At 42.1% G+C, this 17,151-nt stretch overlaps 1 protein-coding gene across 3 annotated transcripts in view; it reads left to right on the top strand.

Annotated features, from left to right (window-relative positions):
* The window catches only part of ARHGEF3 (Rho guanine nucleotide exchange factor 3), a 319,599-nt gene that overhangs the window by 212,804 nt on the left and 89,644 nt on the right, over positions 1–17,151 (top strand). The gene's annotated exons all lie outside the window — the stretch shown is intronic.

The raw sequence follows: 17,151 nt of genomic DNA, 5'->3' as shown, positions 1-17,151 counted from the left end.
ACCTTAAACGTAAATGGGTTGAAATTTTCAAAAAGGCTAGGAAACAATTCTCATAGCCATCAATAGTTCAGTGTTGAGTTCATGAATAGTTTTTAAAGTTTGGGACAAACTGTAGTATTTGCTATTTGAAGTACTATTTGTAATTGGCATATTACGATGTAACATTGGTCTTCATTTCCAACTTAAAATGCCTAAAAATGCCTAACAGGTTTTTAGATTTGTGAATTTTAGTTGAAATGTATTTTACGATGTACTAAACCTGCAGAAATATTGAAATATTTCAGAGGAAAAAAATAAATAAAACCAAAAAAAAAAAAAAAAAAGAAAACCTTTTCTATCTCAGTAAATCTTGCTACCCATGAAACTTAATACAGCAGCATCCTGGAAGCTCTTACCTTAAAAAAAAAAAAAAAAGGGAAAACATTTTAATATTTGATGAAATAAGTGAAAAAATAATTTTTAAGCAATTTGAATATGTAATATTACTTTTGTAAGGTGCCAGGAAGTGAATTTCCAGTGTGTTCCTGGCTTCTCTGTCACCCTTTCAGAAGTGGGATTTGTCTTCTCAGTTTTAAAATCAGGAGCAATGAAGGGGTACCAGGGAACATGAGTCAGGGCAGAGCTGGCCTGCCATTCTGGTGTCTCAAACTTTTACTGAGCACTTATGATGCTCCCTGGGCCAAGTCCCTCAGCAAACAGACACTTCTAATCATATGTGAGAGACAAATGTGTAAACAATGAACTGTGCCTCTGGGAATGTGTGTGGTATTAGTGATACTTTGAAAAGGAGACATATGATGGGAGGATACTTGGAGCCTCAACCTTCTTATCTGTAGAACATGGGAACTGGACAGCATCTCTGCTCATTTCCAGCTTTGAAATACTGTGAACCTATAGAAACATAGACTGTGTCTTTTCCTAGAACATTTGTTTTGCTTGATCATTGAATAGTAAATACACCATCAGACGCAGTAAATATTTACAGCATCCCTGAAACAGAGTGTTTTTTCCTGTTTGTGACATTATTGGCTGGCTCTCCTGAGCACAGCATAGGCTTTTCATTAGAGTGTAGCAGGCTGTCTCCGCCTCACCTTTATAGAATGTCTGGGATAGTCTTTAAAAGTAACCTCTTTGCCTCAAAGTGCTAAAAATATCTGCTTCAAAATGAGGTGGGCTGCTCGAGCTGTGTCTCACCCCCCATTTCCTCTTAGTAGCTTGAGGGAAAATGCAGAGGATGACACATTGCCAAGATGAGATAATGCCTGGGGTCTGCTGGTTGAAGTCATCCCCAAGGGGCTTCCTGTCAGATGAAACACTTCCGGTCCTCAGAGCTTCGCATCCTGCAGAGTTGTACCAGAGTTTGCAGACTTAGGGGCCAGGCCACTTTCTTACTGCTCTTTCTCAGGAGGGTAGAGGGCTGTCGGATTCTAAAGGAAGGTAGCCTTCAGAGGTCGCTGTTGATGCTTGGCGAACCCAATCAGTAAAAGCTCAGCGATCAGACTCCTTTAGATGTGAGGCGGGGGTACACGATGTGGAAAGTATGTTTAAGTAACCAAGCCCTCCTTCTTCTTGGTTTGCTTTCATATGTTTAACAAGCTTCCATTTTGAATTGGTTTTAGATTTACAGAAATATTACACTGCAGAGAGTTCCTTTATATCTCGCTCTCAGCTTCCCTTAATAATATTTCACAATCACTATAGCAAGTGGGTGAAAATCAGGAAAGTAACATTGGTGTAGTACTACTAACAAAACTACCCTGTTTTTGGATTTCGCTACACAGGCCTCTTTAAAAACCAAAGTTAAACCAACAACGACATTAAATCACACACACACATACACCAAAAATAAATATATGTAAAACCTCCCACTTTTAAAATGTATATGTGCAAATACACAAATATGTCTAGTTATGTAAGCAGATATTATGTTCTCCTGCCTTGTAACAGGTTATACACATTATCATTTGCCATTCTCAGATGGTCATTAACCATTATGCTTTGCTATATTGCATTGATGTTTAGGGCTATTTGGCCCCAGGAGTTTGTGCTTTTTGAGTCCTCAGTTCAGATTATCACACTTTTTCCTAGTTTCCCTTACATTACCAAGCTGCCAGCTGTTACTTTTCTCTACCATCAGCGTTTTTGTTTGTGGCAGACCTTCACCTCACATCACATCTACACTTGAACTGCTAACCTGTTAAGGTTTTATCATCATGAAATAGGGCTTCTTAGAATTGTGGAAGGCAAAATACCTGTAAAGAAAAGACATGGGCTGTATTACTGTATGGATTTTATGATATTTTTCCAGAAGCCTTTTTATTATTTCCCTGTTATTCACCAGATTTTGATAAGTAACAGTGTAAAAATTCAGTGATAATATAAGAAATAGAATCTAGATTTTAATAACTAAAATCCTAAAACAAGACTGCTTGTCTTAGGTTCCTGGTGGCTCAGTGGTAAATAATCCACCTGCCAATGTAGGAGACACAGGTTTGATCCCTGGATTGGAAAGATCCCCTGGAGAAGGAAAAGGCAACCCACTACAGTGTTCTTGTCTCGGAAATCCCGTGAACAGAGAAGCCTGGTGGGCTACACTCCATGGGATCGCAAAGAGTCGGACATAGTGACTAAACAACAACAACCTGTCTTATGTAGAGATTTTTACCAAAAAGTTCAGTCAACTGGTCTGCTCTTCTAATATATTTAAATTAATACATATTTTTTTCTAAATCATTATTTTGAAAGGCAGCATAATATTCCAATTGTAGCTATACTTATCACATATAAAATGTTGCTTAAGGTGTTTATATATATATATATTCTTATAAATAGTTCTATGAAGAACAGTCTTAGCTACACTTTTGCACACGTCCAAGAGACTGTCTTCCCAGGAGTGTAACTATTGAGTCAAAACATAATACATGGCACCAGACTGGGCTCTCTGTTATATGGCAGCTTCCCATTAGTTGTCTATTTTACACACGGTAGTGTGAAAAGCTGGAGGGATGGAATTGAGGAGTGAGAGGGAGGTTCAAGGGGGAAAGGATATATATACACACACATTATATATATAGTTATGACAACTTGCGTTGCTGGTCAGCAGAAACCAACACAACATTGTAAAGCAATTACCCTCCAATTTAAAATTTTTTAAAAAATTAAAAAACTTGGCTTTTGATGACTGTTCTTGCAGTTAACACAGTTATATGCAGTTAGAAAAATACGTGGTTTTCTGGCTGCTGAAGGGAGCTTATAATCCTAAAGTTCTAGAGTGAGGTTGTTTGCCAGGCTGTGCATGCACAATAGCAGAGGAATTAGCTCTGCTTTGACCATAATCACAGGTTAAGTATTCATGCTGTGGTGAATTCAGACGGTCAGTACTTATAAGCAAGCCTTTTCAAGTGACTTCTTAACTCATGGAAGGAAACTGTTTGTCAAGACGTGTTGCAGTTTGCTCATCCACTGGAGGTGATGGCTTTGGAGTTCGGGGTTTACGAGGGACAGGCTACCACAGGCTCTGCGCCTCACAACACTTCCTTGCCCTGCAACTTCAGGTAGCTTCACAAAATAGCCTCTTTAATAAATAGTCTTCCTCTTTGCTTCCCATTGGTAATCATTGGACCATCTTTTGTCCTCATGTTTTCTGCCTGGTGGACTGTCAGGCAAAACTTCTTTGCAAGTTTTCTAGCCAGTTACAAATGGAAGACTTGTTCCATTGAGCAGTCAATTCCAATTAACTCAGCTGGTGGGACTGTGGCACTGATGCAGGACCAAGGAGGAAAGCGTGTAATTTCCCCATGAACTCAGCTGGCTGTGCTCTGCTCTGAGTGTGGCAGCAAAGTAGGAAAACGTCTGGATTCTTTGCTTGCCCCTCTCCTTCCTTTTAAATGACGTCTCTCTTAGTTAGACTCTTCTCTGGGTTATAGGCACCTCCATTCTTTTTAATCAACCACTTAGGCCTAGCCTTTTCAAAAGGTAAAAATAGACTTTATGAACCTTCTGATTCTGATGGTAACTCTTCACTTTCTTTAGGAAACTATTTATTAAAAATAAAGCACACTTTCTGCAGGCTCTGAAAGCCTGAATACATGTTGAATATTTAGAGGATGGGCCTTCTGGGAGTGAGTGAAATAAAAATCATGTCCTGGAGACTGATTCTTTCACATCATTGTTGGTCCTACACAATTGTCTATTTATATCTTCTCTGATTGTGTTATAAGTATCTTCAGGACTGGTTTGGATCATTCAGAATATGTCAAAACAAGAATGGGCTGAAATCACCTTTGTTTCCCTGCGTCTTGTGTTGGGTCCATGTAGGGACTCTGGGTGAGTAAGTGAAGGAATTAGCCAATAAATGAATCCCTGAATGAACTGAATCAATAAATAAATGTACAGCACAACTAATTAGAATAATCTTATAATGGGATTTATAATGCTTCTCAACTTTTAATTTAAAATGTCAACTATTCCAATTCCCCCCTAAAAATAGTGGGAGATAGAAGTTTGTAGAATATTTCTGTGCACAAAATATGAAAGAATACTTAAAAAATAAAAAAGCATTCTGATGAATGCTTGCTTCCCCTTTTTTCCTTTAGAAATTTTTCATCAATTACTGACCAAAAGCAAACATCTGTTTTTTAACCTATTTCTTCCTAAAATTGCTAAGTTGGCCTTGTGCAGTTATCAGGTATTATCTCTTAAGCACAGAAGATGCAGGGAGAGGACAAGGAAAAGTGATACATCAGCTTGCATCAATCAGATGTAAACACACACCTTTGCTTGCTAAACTGTCACAAAGGTGATTTCTGCTGCAGAAACAGTCCTGCTTAATACCAGCAGTTTTTCTAAGAGATGTGATGTTCTTTCCTTTGGGGAAGCTGGGGAAACACAGACTTCATTCATTTCTTGACACTCAGAAATCTTTGCACAGAAGTCCTCATGGAGGTGTATGGTTCCTCTATCCTCTTTTTCCCAGAGGTCAGGAGGGACTTGTGTGTGACTCAGCCACAGGGCACTTTATCAGGCCCCATTTTAGTCATCTGGCCTGGGAGTTGCTGAACTTTGCAGGTCATTTTCTTTGTGTATGAAAGGAAGGGAGAAGGTCTGTGCATTTAAGCCTTTCTGCTACAGCTTAATAGTTCTTTCAAGGGAACAATATGGTCCTTCCATGTGGCTGAGACCCTTGGAAGGACAAGTAGCAATTAATTAAATCTTACTCTGACCTGATGCTTTTATGTAACATTTCCATGTCTTTTATTTCATTTTAATGCACAAAGTATGGGTGAACATCTTTTTTACGAAAACTAATGTTAAAATTGTGAACACAAAAACAAATAATTTAGTGAATTAATAGTCTTAATACTTTTAGGTAAGAATTCTTGGCAGTCAGCCTTTAAATGAAAAGTATCTCAACATGTCTATTTTTCACATTTTTCAAATTTTAATATCTTTATTGTACTGGCATTACAAGGATGTTGCAGAAAATTATAAGATAAAGGTAAACATAAAAAAGATTATTATATCATAATTTTACTACTGGGAAAGACCTACTCTTCATATGTTGACAGAAAGCTTTTCTAAATGTATAATTATGTATATTTGCAAATAGAGCAACATGATAGACAGATACTGTTTTGTGTCTGGTACACAAGACCATTGCACTTGTTCTTACATACATCTGGACCTTATTATTCTTAATATCTATGTAGTATGAAATTGTTTAATTGGGACATAGCTTTACTGAATTAATCCACTACTAATCCTGAATTGATCCACTATTGAACGTATAGTCTGCTTCCAGTTTTTATTATTGGAAACTTCAACTTTTTCAATAATGATAGCTACTTTCCACTTCACACACCCAGTGCTGTGTGAAGCATTCACTATATAACATCTCTTTTTCTATTCAATTCTGGTAAAAATCACATAATGTAAAATTAACTGAAGTGTACAGTTCTGTGGCATTTAATACAGTCACAATATTGTGAAACCACTGCCTCTAGTGTTCAAAATATTTCCATCAGCCTAAAGAGAAACCCCAGGCCCGTTGAAGCAATGACTCCATCTGCCCCCATCTCCCCCTTCCCAGCCCCTGGCAACCCAACTACTCATCTGTTTTCTGTCCCTATGGGTCTGCTTTTCCTGGATATTTCCTATAAATGGAATCACAAAACGTGTGACCTTTCATGTAACCCTTCTTGTAACCCTCACACATCCTGTATGGGAAGACCCAGGGGGGTTGAGGGTTTTGCCAGGGACTCCCGCCCTGTAGGATCAGAACCTGAATGCTCATCTCTCTGTCTTAAAGTCACATTCCATCCCTGTGTCCTGTGCTGTCTCTCATGATCTTCTAGACTCCGTTATACAGAAGTGCTCACTCCTTTCTTAGCCTGTTAACTTTAGCATCATGATTTGGTGACTGGTCCTTTTCCTCTGCTTCAAACTTGCACACTAGGAAAGGGCTAATCCAGCGGTTCTCACATTTTAACTGCAGTCAGCATCACCTGGAGGACTTGCAGGGTTTCTGACTCAGGTCTGGCATGAGTCTCAAGAATTTGCTTTCCTAACAAGTTCCTGGGTGAGACCGATGCTACAGGAAACACACTTTGGAAGTCACTACTCTTGACAGTTATGATACAGAAGAACTGTTTCACTATACTACCCTCTGATCAGAATGCTTGCAATGTGCTGAAGAATATGGAAAATTTCAGGAAAAGTGTGCATTTGTCCTACTCGAGGAACATGTGAGTGTGATGTGGACTGGAGGCTGAGGAGCCTCCCGAAATGTGATCCAGAGTTGCATTTGGTTTTCCGAATGTATATTTAAAAAGAAACTAAGCATCTGGTAAGATAGTAAATGTGCGTATCCTACAATCTACATTTGAATCTTTATAAAACTAGTCCCAGGAGTGCAAAAGGAGGCATGTACAGGGAAGTGAAAGGCAATGCTTTTTGTAACATAACAGAAAAGGAAAAAAAAAAGAACAGTCTAACTCCATAAATAAGAGAACAAGTAAAATGTGGTGTAGGGAAGGCCAAATGCAATTAAACTTTGATCTAGATCTATATAAAATAACATGGAGGGAGCTCAAAAACAATGCTAAGTGGGGAAAATATTGAGATTTACACCCAGAAAACAATAATATACATTATTTGTGGGTACCTGGAATTTTTAAAAAAGTGGTCAAAGATCTCCAAATAGCCAATAAGAACATGAAAAGATGCTCAATATTAGTTGTCATTCAGTTCAGTTCAGTTCAGTGGCTCAGTCGTGTCCGACTCTTTGCGACCCCATGAACCACAGCACGCCAGGCCTCCCTGTCCATCACCAACTCCCGGAGTTCACTCAAACTCATGTCCATCGAGTCGGTGATGCCATCCAGCCATCTCACTCTCTGTCGTCCCCATCTCCTCCCGCCCCCAATCCCTCCCAGCATCAGAGTCTTTTCCAGTGAGTCAACTCGTCGCATGAGGTGGCCAAAGTATTAGAGTTTCAGCTTTAGCATCAGTCCTTCCAATTAGGGAGATGCAAATAAAAATCACAATAATATACTATTTCACATCCATGCATTAAAAAAGAAAGATTTGGAAATAACAAGCGTTGGTGAAGATGTGGAGAAACTGAAACCCTCACACTCTGCTGGTGGGAATGTAAGATGGCACACCACTGTGGAAAAGAGTTGACAGCTCCTTACACAGTATAGACTTACCCATTCTGCTCCTTTAACTAGACTTCCTTTACCCGAAAGAACTGAAAACAGGAGCTCAAAGAATCGATGCTGTTGAACTGTGGTGCTGGAGAAGACTCCCGAGAGTCCCTTGGACTGCAAGGAGATCCAACCAGTCCATTCTAAAGGAGATCAGTCCTGGGTGTTCATTGGAAGGACTGATGCTAAAGCTGAAACTCCAATACTTTGGCCACCTCATGCGACGAGTTGACTCACTGGAAAAGACTCTGATGCTGGGAAGGATTGGGGGCAGGAGGAGAAGGGGACGACAGAGAATGAGATGGCTGGATGGCATCACCAACTCTGTGGACATGAGTTTGAGTGAACTGCGGGAGTTGGTGATGGACAGGGAGGCCTGGCGTGCTGTGATTCATGGGGTCGCGGAGAGTCGGACACGACTGAGCGACTGAACTGAACTGACTCAAAGACTTTCATACAAATGTTCTTAGCAGCACTGTTCACAGTAGCAAAAAAGAGTAACAACTCAAATGTCCATCAGCAGAGGTATGAATAATCAAAGCGTGGTATGTCCAAACAATCGCTTATTATTCAGCCAGAACAAGGCATGAATACTGATACATGCTACAACATGGATGAAACTTAGAAACATTAAGTGAAAGAAGCCAGCTACAAAAGATCTCATATAGTATGTTTCCATTGTATATGAAATGTCCAGCATTGGCAAAAAGTCTGTCTATAAAGTGGTACAGATTTGGGAGGTACAGGTTTTCTTCTGGGTGATAGAAATGTTCTGGAATTAAGACAGTAGTGGTGGTTGCACGACATTGTAAATATACTGATCACAGCAGAATTGCATATTTTAAAAAGGGTAAAATGGTGAATTTTAATTCAATAAAAACATTTTTTGTAATGATAAGTGGACTGGTAGGATATATACCCAATCTATGACAACAGTTGCCACTTGGGGGGTGGGTTGAGTTAGGATATGGAACTGTGGTTGTGTGGAAAGGAGATATTAGGTATTCTAGTAATGTTTTGTTTCTTTTATCTATTAAAAAAAAAAGTGCTGGAAGCACATTTAACAAAAAATTGAGTCCATAGCTTTGGATGGTGGGGATATCAACATTCATTATATATTACCCATAGCATTTGCTTTGATTATTTTAAACTGCTTTTAAAAAAGAATGAAACCCCATTCTAAAGGCCCAGTGGAGTGGGTGTAACACAAGAAGAGCTGCCTTCTTGTCTAACTCAGACCTCTGCCCGCATCTTAAGACCCCCTTGGATCCTGGGCCCTCTAGTTTTTGCACTCTTCCCACACAGTCTCCACTGGTTCCTCTTAACCAGAGGCATCATTACACTCCTGATTTAGTAAGAAAAGCAAGTTTCTTGATTCCCCAGTGACTCATCAGCAGACATCTGTCCTCCTGACTGCTCCCTGAGCCTAGACACAAACCTTTCCTCCTATTAGAGAACCCCCTGCCGCCAGGCTCACCTAAAGATTGCTCAGGTTATGTCCAGAAAAAGCAGAAGGGTATCCATTTCTGTTTCTATGAATATGATAACTGGTTAATATAGTTGCATGAATAGACCTGACCTTTCTTAAAACACTGATATGTCTTCTGAATATATAGACCAGCGTTCTGGGGATAAGAGCTTCTTATCTGATTGGTGGTAGTGTTCAGTCGCTAGGTCATGTCTGACTCTCTGGAACCTCATGAACCACAGTCTGCCAGGCTCCTCTGTCCTCCACTAACTCCTGGAGTTTGCTCAGATTCATGTCCATTGAGTCACTGAAAGATGGACGAAGACTACAGACTTCTTCCCTTGTGGTTTAGTGCAGATATCTTCAAGCTAGGGCCAGCTCTACTGGCCTGCTGTCTGTCTGTTTTACTGGAACACAACCACATTCTCATTGTCTGTCTGTACTGCAGCAGCATAATTGAGTAGCTGCAACAGAGACGGCGTGGCCCACAACGCCTAAAATAATTATCTGCCCTTTACAGGAGAGTTTGCCAGGCTCTGGTGCAGTGGTTAGGATCATGGGCTCTTGAGCCCAAATACGTGTGGAAGGCAGGTAAGAGACATGGGAGATCTTCTGATCGTCTTATTTTAAAAAGAGAATGACACTGGAATACAGAGAAATGGTGTGAAAAGTCAAGGTCACAGAGCCAGTTACTCATGGAGGTGAAGAGTGTGGACTCTTAAATACCACTTCTAGACTTACAGCCTGAGGTACATCATTAAAGGTTACAAAGCTGTGCTTCACCTCTAAAGCAGCATTCTTGAGAAGAGTAAATGAGACGACTCAGTTATTTCGTGAATAAACATCTACTGGGCTCCATTCAGTGCTGGGCACTGTTTTGAAGTGCTGGTGAGCAAACGTGAGGGAGAAGAAGCTGTGCCTTCACAGAGTTGTAGCTTAGATGGGAGATGGTAAATAGCAGTAAATCAGCAGAGGTACAGTTGGTTCTGAGATGCCAGGTCAGGTGGAGAGGGAGAGAGATGGGGGTTGGGGATCGCCCATAGGTGGGAGTTCAGGAAAGGCCCCTCTAAGGACCAGCCTTGTGAGCTGATGCCTCAGTGACTAAAAGAAGCCAGTCCTGCAGAGATTTGGCGGCAGAAGACATAGCCAGTAAAAATGTCCTGGCATGGCAGCGGGACGGAAAGGAGGCTGTGTTGGAGCCCAGGGATGAGGAGGAGAGCTGTAGGAAGATGAAGACTGACAGGTGGACATGGGTCAGATCCCTCAGGGCCTCATCATTTGTGGCAAGGAACTGGGATTTAAGTGCGGTAAAACCACTGGAGGATCGAGGCACGCAGTGAGTGCTGTGATTTGAGATAACAGTTTAAACAATCCTGCTCTCTGTGTTGTTCAGTTGCTAAGCCGTGTCTAACTCCCTGCGACCCATGGACTGCAGCATGCCAGGCTTCCCTGTCCTTCACTGTCTCCCAGAGTTTGGTCAAACTCATATCCATTGAGTCAATGATGCTATCTAACCATCTCATCCTCCGCCACCCCCTTCTCCTTTTGCCTTCAGTCTTTCCCAGCATCAGGGTCTTTTTCAGTGACTCGGCTCTTCACATCAGGTGGCTGAAGTATTGGAGCTTCAGCTTCAGCAACTTCCCTTCCATTGAGTATTCAGGGTTGATATCCTCTAGGGTTGACTGGTTTGATCTTCATGGGACTCCCGAGAGTTTTCTCCAGCACCACACATCGAAAGCATGGCGCTGAGCCATTGTGGTCCATTTCTCACTTTCATGCTGGAGGGAGATTGTCGAGACAGGATTTGCAACTGGGAGAACACTGAGTGGATGCTGCAGTAGTCCAGGTGAGAGATGATGGCTGGGATAGTGGTAGGAGGTGGGGAGAAGTTGACAGATGTGGTGAAACTGATGGGCCTTGCTGGAAGGTTAGATTTAATGTGGTGATGTATGGGAAATGCTCGACATGGGGCCAGGGACATAGTATCTTCATCATTATCGTTACCGTCCCTACCACCACCACCATGACCATCTTGAGGGACACCGTAGCATTATGGTTCAGAGTATAGACTCAAACCACACTACTTGAGTTAAACTCTAGCTGGTGGCTCAGGAAGTAAAGAAGCCACCTGCAATGCAGGAGACCTGGGTTCAATCCTTGGGTCGGGTAGATCCCATGGAGAAGGAAATGGCAACCCACTGCAGCATTCTTGCCTGGAGAATTCCATGGATAGAGGAGCCTGGTGGGCTACAGTCCATGGGATTGCAAGGAGTCGGACACTGAGCAACCAACATTTTCACTTTTACTTTTCCTGCCATTTGTAAGCGTTGTGACCTTGGGTAAATTACACATCCTCTCTGCATTTCAGTTACCCTCTTTGTAAAATGCAGGGGGGATCAGAGTACCTTCCTTACAGACATTGTAAAATACTATAATATTCCTGCCAGAGAGTAAACCATAAACCCCACTGCTGTTATTTGAAAACTGGTAGATGGCCCTAAACTTGATAGAAGTTAGGTGACTATTGCTGAAATCCCAGCATTCTGTGGAAATCCTCATTAGAGGTCAGAAACAAGTCCCTCTTTATGTAATCCATCAAGGGGTTGTGGGTGGGCTCTCTTCTTGACCTCCGAAAATCAGCACTTCCAGGGAGACAAGATAGCCCCACTGTTTGTTAGACTGCTTTAGCTGCCAGTGTTTAAATCAGCATTCCAAAGATGTAAAGGCAAAAAAAAAAAGTATGCAGTGGGATTTCCATAGAAAAAGATGTGGGGCTCTGTGCTTGTTTTGAAAAGCTGTGTCTGTGTGGGGGTTGGCAGAACTGTCATTTGAGAGACATCTCCTCGTAGAGGGAGGCTTTCATTTCTCCATCTTAGGCAGACCCTATTTCAGCTGTGGGGCCTCAGGGGTAACTAGGGCTCCCTGAGTAGGCAGCTATGGTCTTTGAACAACCTGAGCCAAAGGCAGGGGCATTGTTGTTCCCGTCACGCCTTGGTCAGGCTTCTGGAACCAGGGGACCAGTCTCTGGGAGGTGGGAAGGACCCCCAGGTGTACACTTACCCAGACCTCACACAGATTGCCCAAGAGCTCACATTCCCTGCTAGCTTCAGACGGGTCCTTCCCGGCCCCAGGCAGATGGCACCTGCACCCATGCAGAAGTCTGCCCCAGAGAAATAGCAGTGTGTGCACCCCTTCACCACAGCCACAGAAGGGCCTCTTTAAACTTCCTGACTTCTGAGCAATAAGCAGCAATACGTGGGAAAGGTGTGCTAGAAACCCAGGGCCTTCTCCCTCCCTCTCAGAAACAAGCTTCCAGAAGTAGAAGCTTTTACTCCTGGACCAGCGTCTGTTCTTATCACTGAGGGCTTTAATTTTTAGAACTCTGGGGGCTCTGAATATCTTTTTCTGCACCGGCTTAGTTGGACAACTTGTTTCTTAGCTTTTAAGTTAGGCAGATTGCTGTAAGAACAGCCGTGTTTGTAAGATAGAAAAGAGTAGGCCCTTATTAAGTTACTAATGATGTTGATGTTTGTTTTGTTAGCTGTGCATCACATGGACCTTACATTCTGAATATCTGCAAGATCTTGATGTTAAATTATGTTCTCAATTTTAAAATCTCTACTTGAATATTAGCAGCTCATATTTATTGAGCACTTTTTTTTTTCTTCTGGTCCAGGATTTTATTTTTGGTTTGTTCTATGGTTGGTATCATTACTTTACTATTGAGCACTTATTATGAGACAGGTAGTCAGTGAGCATATTTACATGAGTTTAATCCCTGAATCCACAGTTGGAATAGCTTGCCCAAGTCACAGACAGGAAAGTGGCAGAGCTGGGGTTTGAACCTGGAGCACCAAGTCCAAGCCCTAACTCACCCCACTAGCTCTTAAAACACTCATGCATCATAAGCAGCTTTGCTCCTTGTGAATGTTTTCATACCAAACATACAGAGATGGTTGTTGGTCCTTAGCTTCTTGCTTTCTATTTTCTAGGAGGTCTTCACAGATTAGAGTTTTCTGATATAAGTTATGAATATATTTTCCCACTTTGTCCTTTGTTTTGTGACTTTGTTTATGATGTTTCTGTTGTTTTGTTTGCCATGTAGAAGGGTGTTGTTTTTTTTAATTTTACGATAAGTGAAAGTCGCTCAGTTGTGTCTGACTCTTTGTGACTCCATGGACTGACTATACAATCCATGGAATTCTCCAGGCCAGAATACTGGAGTGGGTAGCCTTTTTCTTCTCCAGTGGCTCTTCCCAACCCAGGGATCGAACCCTGGTCTCCCATATTGCAGGCGGATTCTTTACCAGCTGAGCCCCCCGGGGGAAGCCCATTTTATGATAAAAAGATCTCCATATATTTTCTTCTGAACTTTGAGTCATAGTTAAAGTAAAAAGTCTTTACATCAGGAACTTTGCCCATCTTCTTCGAGTACTTTTATGCTTTTCACATTTATATTTAAATCTTTGATCCATTTGAAATCTATTCTGCTACACAATGTGAAACATGGGTTAAGAAAAATAAAAAACTTTAAGAAATAATTTAAAACAAATTTCCCTGTCCAAATGTAGTCAGAGTTTGTGTATGAAGAGTACTTGGGGTGGTGAATCCTCCTTCAAAATAAAGCAGGCTTACTAGTGTCATAGGTGATCAGTGGGGGAAGTTGTTTGTGGTCCAGTTAGACCTCTGACTAGCCTGCAGCTTTGGTAGGGGTTTTCCCATCTGCTAAGATGGGCCAAGTACAAGGTGATAGGTGACTCAGACAAATGAAGGTATTGGAGGTGTCAGTGGCTTTGGATATTCATGAGACCCCCTAACTCCTCACGCCATCAGCTTCCAAAAGCTCACCTATGGAACAACTTTAACCTTTTTCAACTTTCTTTGGCATTATTAAAGAGTGATTCTTTGGCCAACATAAGTTGGTTTTGACAAAAAGTGTCACTTTATCAGTAGGTTACCATACTTGTCTCCTAGTGTCAAGAAATTTACAGTCTCGTGGAGTGAAGTAAGACTTAGATATACAGTACAAATCCTGAATGATGCGTGGGAGTAAGAAGACAAGCGCTCATTTGTTTGGTGGAGGCCCTTCTCTATGTCTTTGAGTCAAAACTCTTCCAGCTCCTAGAGACAGAACACAACTCAAATTCGTTTAAGCAAAAAGCAGATTTCTGCTTATATAATGGAAAAAGTCCATGGCTTATTGGCCTCAGGAGTGGCTGGATCCAGGTGCTTATTTTTCCCCAGGAATCTGCCTCTCTTTACCTCACAGCTTTTATTTCTCTCTGTTGCCTTCATTCTTGGATACGGTCTCCCCTCCTGGTGGAAAGAGAGCCACCAGCAGCTCCAAGCTTACCCCACTTGTCCCTTAGAGGTCCTCTCTTACCTATTTCTTCCTGCAGAAATCCCAAGCCTGGTTCTTATTTCCCCTTTCTGAGTCGATCACTACGGCCAGAAGGAGGGGTCAGTTGCTGGTTGGCCAGTCCTGAGTTACACATACTCCCAAGGGGACTGAAGGTGGGCTCAGTACCACAGAAACCACATGCAGTGAGACAGGAGCAGTTTCCCAAAAGGACTGTTACAAGGAGAGGGACGAACTGATGCTCAGTGAGTCAAAACCCCAGAGTGCCCTGGAGCCTGAACTTCTTGTTCTCAAAGCTCTTAAAGGAGCAACACGAGCAAAGAGAGTCTTGAATGGAGCAGTTAGACTTGGTTCAGTTCAGTTCAGTCGCTCAGTCGTGTCCGACTCTTTGCAACCCCATGAATCACAGCACGCCAGGCCTCCCTGTCCATCACCAACTCCCGGAGTTCACTCAAACTCATGTCCATCGAGTCGGTGATGCCATCCAGCCATCTCATTCTCTCTCGTCCCCGTCTCCTCCCGCCCCCAACCCCTCCCAGCATCAGAGTCTTTTCCAGTGAGTCAACTCGTCGCATGAGGTGGCCAAAGTATTGGAGTTTCAGCTTTAGCATCAGTCCTTCCAATGAACACCCAGGATTGGTCTCCTTTAGAATGGACTGGTTGGATCTCCTTGCAGTCCAAGGGACTCTCAAGAGTCTTCTCCAGCACCACAGTTCAAAAGCATCAATTCTTCGGCGATCAGCTTTCTTCACAGTCCAACTCTCACATCCATACATGACCACTGGAAAAACCATCGCCTTGACTAGACAGAAGGCTCCCTGAGTTGCTGTTTTGTGATAAGAGCAATAGCTTTCACCCATTCTCACTGACATTGCAAAATAAAAAACAGATGACGTCACTGTTAGGATGGGTTTCTGAGATTCTAATGGAATTTGTTGGAAAAGCTGCCACCCTGTCATCAGTGTTTGTCAGATACCAAAACCCAGCAGAAAAGAACATGCATCAGTAAGTGTTTCTTTCTCTCAACCATGGACTACGGTTTGGGAAAAGAACAAGGTCTCAAATAGGGTGAGGTTCTCAACTGGGTGCTTTGGCAGATGTCATTTACTCATTCCACACCTGAACAGTCCATAACTTGTGAGGAATATGGCAGGAAATGCAGGAGTCTTTGTAAATGAAATGGCCTGGCTACTTGGTTAGTTGTACTGAAACACTAGCTAACGTTGTGTCTGGCACGGTGGCACATACTATCTGTGCATCATCTGTTCAGTTCCTATCATAGCCTTATGTACTGTTTTTATCCCTGTTTTACAGGTGAGGAAACTGAGGCTCAGAAAGAGTCAGTCACCCAGGGTCCCAGAGCAAAGGAGTAGTAGAGTCAGAAGTGAGCCTCACAGTGCTGAGTCATCAGCTGGCCATGTGACCCCAACCTTGTTACCTAACAGGGTTTCCGCATTCCTTTTTACAGGTGAATACTTGGGTTGTTAGAAGATTCTTTAAGCAGTGATGCCACTAAAGTGTTTTACTCTGAGAATCCTGGTGTACAATTAGCTTGTAATAATGATAGACCACAAAGAAAGAAAAATCCCCCAGATTTTTCAAACCAGTTTCCTCCTACTTTTCCCAGAAAACGTCCATAATTGCTAACATGGACTGGATAGCATTTCATTCATTTTTATCTCTAGGAAGGAAAGCAAGGAGCCAGGGTACTGACCAACTTGGCCATCAGCTCTGAATTTTATACTTACCAATAATCTTCAGAAATGACATTGATGGTCTTTGAGATCTGGTAATTATATATATCTGTGTGTGAATAGTTCAAACACTGGGCTTTTAAGCAAATCTGAGTTTGAATCACAGTCTTGCCATTGTGACCTCAAAGAAGTTGTGGAGCCTGTCTGAGCCTCAGGTTCCCCATCTATAAAGGAGGTCACTAGCTGATCTGAGCTAATACAGGGTGTTATGGGGATAAAAGAAGATGCTTACAAAATGCTTAGCACAGTGCTGCCCCGAGTAAGTGATCAAAGCAGGCCGACTGCCAGTTTTACCATCATTTATTATTAGTGACTTGCTATTATTATTTCTTGTCCTCACTCCTTCTCCCTCCAAAATAAACTCCACCACACTGATGCACCACACCGCATCTCCATTTTTATCACTGACACTTAATAGTTAAACATGCTTTTCTTTACTACAGCGGTTTGCAAAGCACCTTGCAATTTCCTCTCCTAATTCCTGGAATTTTGTTTGTTTGAACTTGAATTGTTTAAAGCTCTCTGTTCGGCAAACTCTCTATTGTGTGTTTTCCTCTGATGTCCAAAGGCTTTGAAACAGTAGCTTTTCCATAATCTTCACCGAAAGTTGCACTAACTCCCTAAAGGGTCGCTGTCTTTTGCACTATCTCTTCCAGCTGACTGTCTGACTCGTTCTGTTTTCATTCTTTTCCCCAGGATCTTTTCTCTCTGTTTAGCTCTTTTGTGGGGAATCTGTTGCAGGGCGTTCTGTGAAATATTCTTGCCTCCTCTGTTCAAGATGAAGCTGTTATCTTGGTGACAGGTACTGACGAATACCATGTAGGCGCACGGACGATCACGTGGCCAGGCTTACAGATTAGCACC

The sequence above is a fragment of the Moschus berezovskii genome, chromosome 24, assembly GCF_049115385.1.
Source record: "Moschus berezovskii isolate FMDL1 chromosome 24, NW_MosBer_1.0, whole genome shotgun sequence".
NCBI lineage: Eukaryota > Metazoa > Chordata > Mammalia > Artiodactyla > Moschidae > Moschus > Moschus berezovskii.
Note: the sequence above shows the minus strand (reverse complement) of the source record. Positions and strands in the feature narration are given on the sequence as shown.